Below are 6,321 nucleotides of genomic sequence, written 5' to 3'. Positions count from 1 at the left end.
AGGGGTACCTAAAAGCTTAGGTGATGTGGAGGAGATGGAGTAACAGTAAATGGGAAGAAATAGGGGGGCAAGATGAGAGATTAGTCAGGCAAGAAGGAGAGGCTATTTTAATAGAGGTTTGAGGATTGGGAGAATGATAGTTTGGAAGATGTGAAGGGGAGGCATTCTAGGCAGGAGGGAAAGCGTAAACAAGGGGTAGATAGCCAGAGATGAAATTGAGGCAGCCAAAGAGATGGAATTGAGGCACACTAAGCCGATTTATATTAGTGTGCAGGCTCGGTTGTAGTGGGACAGAAGCAAGCATAATTAGGGGGGAGAGAACTGAGAGAGTGAACTGACCGAGTGCTTTAAAGCAAATCAACAGGTTGAAAAGTGGGGAAATGTGCACAAAGCAGTGTTTGGAAAAATGAACCGGGCATCAGAGTCAAGTAATGAGTGGAGATGGTGGTAGTGTTTGTTTATTGTTGTTGGGTTTTTTTTGGTGTTTGTTAAGCTCTTTCTATGTGCCATAGTAGGTATAAGCTATATCTACTAGGTAGATATAAGCTAATTAAGTTAGACTCACATGGGGCTCACAGACTTAATCTCCATTTTACCTATGAGTTAAATTCCCTCTTGGATTCAATTTTCTCTTTTCATGCATGGCAGCAGAAAGTCGAGTTCTAGTCCTGCTGGTTGTGTCTCTAAGGGGGTGTTGGTTTGGGTCCAAACACAAGTCCTGGAAGAGGGAAGAAAGTGGAAGGGGTCCATAATGTAGGTGTGACTTGTACAGGAGGTGTTTGGTTTGTTTACAAATTTATCCTTCAAGTTTACCAATCCCAAGGTAAAGGAGTTGAACTACAGTCCATCAGGGCTCCGCCTTCCTCTTGGAATCATCCAAGGCAATCTGATGCCGACCTGGTGCCCACTCCTATATGGGCCCTGGGTATACATCATGTTGGTGGTTAGTTGCATTCCAGTCCTTGGCAGGGTTGGTTCTGGCTGGACAGAGGACCATCCAAGGTCAATAAGGATGGAGGAATAGCCCACCCGCCTGGGCCCAGTCAGGCAAGAGAAAAGAAAAGTTAAACATGGAATTATTTTTCCATTAAAAACAAAATTAAAAAGGAAAAAAATATGAGGGGTTAGGCAAAACCAGCTTTCCTGTTCTCCCGACTTCAGATGCCACTTCAGAGTCCAGTTCAGTGAATGGAGAGATAGCTCTCAGGCCACATGGACCCCTGGGGTCCTGGGTCTGGTGAGAAGAAACAGGTGCTTTCCTGCTTTCCTCAATCCCATTGCCACTCCAAAATCCACTCTAATGATCCAGGACAGTGAAGAAAAGTGACCTTTCCTGCTTTTCCTGCTTCAGCCACTGTTTTGATGCTCAGCCCAGAGAGGCAGGACAACAGAAGAAATCTTACACATGTGCTCCCAGTGGACAGTCTAAGTGCCGAAGTTTGACCTGTCTTCCTTTTTCCAGAACCTCATGTAAAGTCTTCATTTCCTCTTTCCTAGCACTACCCCTTGCTCAAAAGATTAATAATTTAAACCACAAGACAATATATCAATAGACAGTATAAACCACTCATTTATAATGTCATTTTGAAGGATTTTGCCAGATTAGCATTTCACGAATTAAAATGTGCTAATCTGTCATTAAACCAGTGGGAAGTCGTAGGGGGAAGAGGAGTCATGGCAGAAATGTTCTCCTTTCTGATCCCAGGGAATTCAAATTCCAAGATTCAGAGGGGAGAATCTAACTGGGAGTGGAACAATCAAAGTCTACATAGGTATATTTGTGAATGTATATATGTGTAAACGTATCTGTACAACAATACTTCTTTGTTCCTGAGAACTTCCATGCTCATTGTTGACACCAGTTGTTGCATACTTCAACTTCCTCTCAAGTCCCCTGTCCCCATCCACTCAATCTCTTGCTTAATAATAATAATAATAATGTTGGTATTTGTTAAGCGCTCACTATGTGCCGAGCACCGTTCTAAGCGCTGGGGTAGACATAGGGGAATCAGGTTGTCCCACGTGGGGCTCACAGTCTTAATCCCCATTTTACAGATGAGGGAACTGAGGCACAGAGAAGTTAAGTGACTTGCCCACAGTCACACAGCCGACAAGTGGCAGAGCTGGGATTCGAACTCATGAGCCCTGACTCCAAAGCCTGTGCTCTTGGCAAAGCCTGTGCCATGGAGAAGCAGCGTGGCTCAGTGGAAAGAGCATGGGCTTTGGAGTCAGGGCTCCCATGAGTTCGAATCCCAGCTCTGCCACTTGTCGGCTGTGTGACTGTGGGCAAGTCACTTAACTTCTCTGTGCCTCAGTTACCTCATCTGTAAAATGGGGATTAAGACTGTGAGCCCCACGTGGGACGTCCTGATTCCCCTGTGTCTACCCCAGCGCTTAGAACAGTGCTCGGCACATAGTAAGCGCTTAGCAAATACCAACATTATTACTCTTTCCACTGAGCCACGCTGCTTCAATAACCTAACCCTGTATTTCATCAATAAAACTGAATCCATTAGGGTAACCTCCATAAAATCTCCCTTAATTATTTCTAGTCTCATTCTCCTTCTGTCCCTGCTTCAATTCTCCCATGCAACCCAGTAATATCTCAAGAGATATCCTGCCTTCTTAGAGAAGAAGCAAGGCCTAGTGGCAAGAGCATGGGCTTGAGAGTTAGAGGATGTGGGTTCTAAACCCGGCTCTGCACTTGTCTGCTGTGTGACCTTGGGCAAGTCACTTAACTTCTCTGTGCCTGTTACCTCATCTGTCAAATGGGTTTGAGACTGTGAGTCCCACATGGGATAACCTGATTACCTTGTACCTACCCCAGCACTTAGAACAGTGCTTGGCATATAGTAAGTGCTTAACAAATACCATAAAAAAACTACCTTCTCACCTCAACCTCCAACCCCATCCCTTCCCAATCAATCAGTCAGTCAGTGATTTTACTGAATGCTCGCTCTGTTGGTGAGCTGAGTTGCCAGGGGACAGATGCTGACTGACAACACTCAACGTAAAGAGCCTGTGGTCCTGTTTCCACCCACTTCACCCATCCACCAATGACTCCCCAGTGCCCTCAGCCCCATGACAAGACCCTGGTTCTTGGGGCTAGATACAAAGCAAACCAAGTCCCTGCTCTTAAGGCGCTACTGGGTAAATAGGCTAGCAGGTCACTAAAGGATTCTGGATAATTCTAAGCAATTAGCCCAAGTACATTAAATAAAATAAATAAATTGTGGTATTTGTTAAGCGCTTACTATGTGCAAAGCACTGTTCTAAGCGTTGGGGGATACAAGGTGATCAGGTTGTCCCACGTGGGGCTCACAGTTTTTTAATCCCCATTTGACAGATGAGGTAACTGAGGCACAGAGAAGTTAAGTTACTTGCCCAAGGTCACACAGCTGACTAGCGGCGGAGCCGGGATTAGAACCAGTGACCTCTGACTCCCAAGCCCGCGCTCTTTCCACTGAGCCATACTGCTTCTCTACATATACTGATGGTGGAGTCTCCCATCAGAAATGATAATAATAATGATGATATTTGTTAAGCGCTTACTATGTGCCAAGCACTGTTCTAAGAGCTGGGGGGGATACAAGATGATCAGGCAGTCCAACGTGGCATTCACAGTCTTAATCCCTATATTACAGATGAGGGAACTGAGGCACAGAGAAGTTAAGTGACTTGCCCAAAACCACACAGCTGACAAGTGGCAGAGGAGAATTAGAACCCATTACCTATGATTCCCAAGTCTGTGCTCTTTCCACTAAGCTATGCTGATGGATGAGACTCTTTTCTTGGTTCAGAGATGAAATTCAATACTGATAGCAGAGATAGTAGTTATCACTGTGCCACTCCACTCTTGTCTGTCTTCAGTTTGGTTCCTCCTAGGGCAAGGAGCACAGTTTTTAATACCAGCTCCATCACTTGTATATTATGTTGAGAAGCAGCTTGGCTCAGTGGAAAGAGCCCGGGCTTGGGAGTCAGAGGTCGTGGGTTCTAATCCTGGCTCTGCCACTTGTCAGCTGTGTGACTTTGGACAAGTCACTTCACTTCTCTGGGCCTCATTTACCTCATATGTAAGATGGGGATGAAGACTGGGAGCCCCATGTGGGACAACCTGATCACCTTGTATCCCCCTCCAGCACATAGAAAGTGCTTAAAAATGCCATCATTATTATAACCTTTCTGTAGTTCCCTTTCTTCATCTGTAAAATGGGAATTTAATACCTGTTTCCACCTCGCCTTAAGCTGTGACCCTCATATGAAGCGGGACTGCATTAGACCTGATTATCTTGTAAATAACCCTGGACTTAGTACAGTGATCGACACCATAATAAGCACGTAACAAATATCAAAATTACTATTAAAGAGGGCAGGGAAAGGAGCAAAAAATTGCAAAGTAGATTTCACCCAATTTAACTAGCAAAGGGCAGAAATGAACCAGAAACAGGACTCTTAAATACATTATTTAAGAAAAGTTTTCTTTTTGGAAACATGTTTTCTCACTGTGTTAACCAGGGCTCCATTGATATCAAACCATGCTCCAGAGTCACTGTATTCCTCTCTCAGCTCTCCGAAAATGTGAGAGTCACTTTGGGGTTGCCAGAGTTTGCAGAAGGAGTGGAGATTGAGGGAGGATGGGGCTAAAAACAAAAATATTAGACATATAGGCAACAGGAAAAATGCCTACTGAATCAATCAATGGTAATTACTGAGTGCTTTCTGTGAGCAATACACAGAACTCAACACTTGGAAGTGAACAATACAGTTGAATTGGTAACACACAACCCCTGCCTTCCAGAAGCCTACAACCACCTTCTTGCTAATAGCCACCAATTCCCCAGGAAGAGTAAGACCTTCAGGAAAAAGAGACTGCAGAAGACCCTGTCAAACCCTTGGCATCATAATATTTTCCTTCATGTATATTCTCAGTACTGAAACTTCAGGACTTCTGCTGTTCTAAATCAGAGATTTTATCAGCATGACTATCATAAGTCACTCCAAACTGACCCTTCTATAGAATCCTAATTATTTTAAGGCTTACTCATAGGAACTGGCCTTAATTTTAGTTTTGCTAAAGTGATTTATTAGCCCCCATTTCTGCTGACTTCAGCCCAGTCCAGTTGTAGAGCCTTGTCTTTTCCAAATGGATTTGAGGATTTCAGGCCTGGATGGAACCAGAGAGGAGAAAGGCAGGAGCTGCTGTTGCCACGTTACTACATCCATGTTAGTAGCAGCAGTAATTTTGGTGGTAGCAGTAGTAACAGTAATAATTGTAGTAGTGGTAGTGGCAGTAGTGGAGTAGTACCAGTAGTAGTAGTAGTAGTAGCGGTAGCAGTAGCAGTAGTAGTAGTACTAGAAGCTCATTATGGTCAGGGAATGTGCCTGTTTAATGTGTCCCAAGTGCTCAATAAATACGACTAGTGACTGACTAGTGGTAGTGGTGGAGGTAGGAGTAGTAACAGTAAGCACCCTGGCTTAGTGGATAGAGCTTGGGCCTGGGAGTCGGAGGACCTGGGTTCTAGTCCTGCTTCTGCATGTCTGCTGTGTGACCCTGGACAAATCACTTAACTTCTCTGAGCCTCAGTTACCTCATCTGTAAAGTGGGGATTTAATAATGTTGGTGTTTGTTAAGCACTTACTATGTGCCGAGGACTGTTCTAAGCGCTGGGGTGGACACAGGGGATTCAGGATGTCCCACGTGGGGCTCACAGTCTTAATCCCCATTTTACAGATGAGGGAACTGAGGCACCAAGAAATTAAGTGACTTTCCCAAAGTCACACTACTGACAAGTGGCCAAGTTGGAATTTAGACTGTGAACCCCATATGGGATAAGGACTGTGTCCAACTCGATTAACTTGTATTTCCCCTGCGCTTAGACCACTGCTTGGCACAAAGTAGGTGCTTATCAAATACCATAATAATAATCATAATAATTATAATAATAATTCTGCCTCTGGCCTAGAACACCCGCCCTCTCATAACTAAAAATTACTCTTCCCCACCTTCAAAACCTTACTGAAGACACTTCTCCTCCAAAGTAGGAGGGAGGAATTGAATGAGGTTGAGCTGGCGGGGCCAGATAGACCCTAGGTCATTGATTGTGGGGTGGTGGAGACCCTCCCCTAAATTCAGTATTTTGGCCCCTGGTTTGCCAAGTCACCGCTGGGAGGGTTAGCATTTTGGGGGAGAGGGGCCGGGGGGCTAGGTATATCTTCCTTCTGGTGTCATTGTAGATCCCCCACCGGCAGGGAGAGGGAGAGGATGGGGTCAGTGATGCTTCCCCTTTGAGCATGGGTCTGGAGTAGTTGCCCCACATTGGA

Source organism: Ornithorhynchus anatinus, chromosome Y4 (assembly GCF_004115215.2).
Source record: "Ornithorhynchus anatinus isolate Pmale09 chromosome Y4, mOrnAna1.pri.v4, whole genome shotgun sequence".
In the NCBI taxonomy this organism is placed as follows: domain Eukaryota; kingdom Metazoa; phylum Chordata; class Mammalia; order Monotremata; family Ornithorhynchidae; genus Ornithorhynchus; species Ornithorhynchus anatinus.
This window is presented reverse-complemented; position numbering follows the sequence as displayed.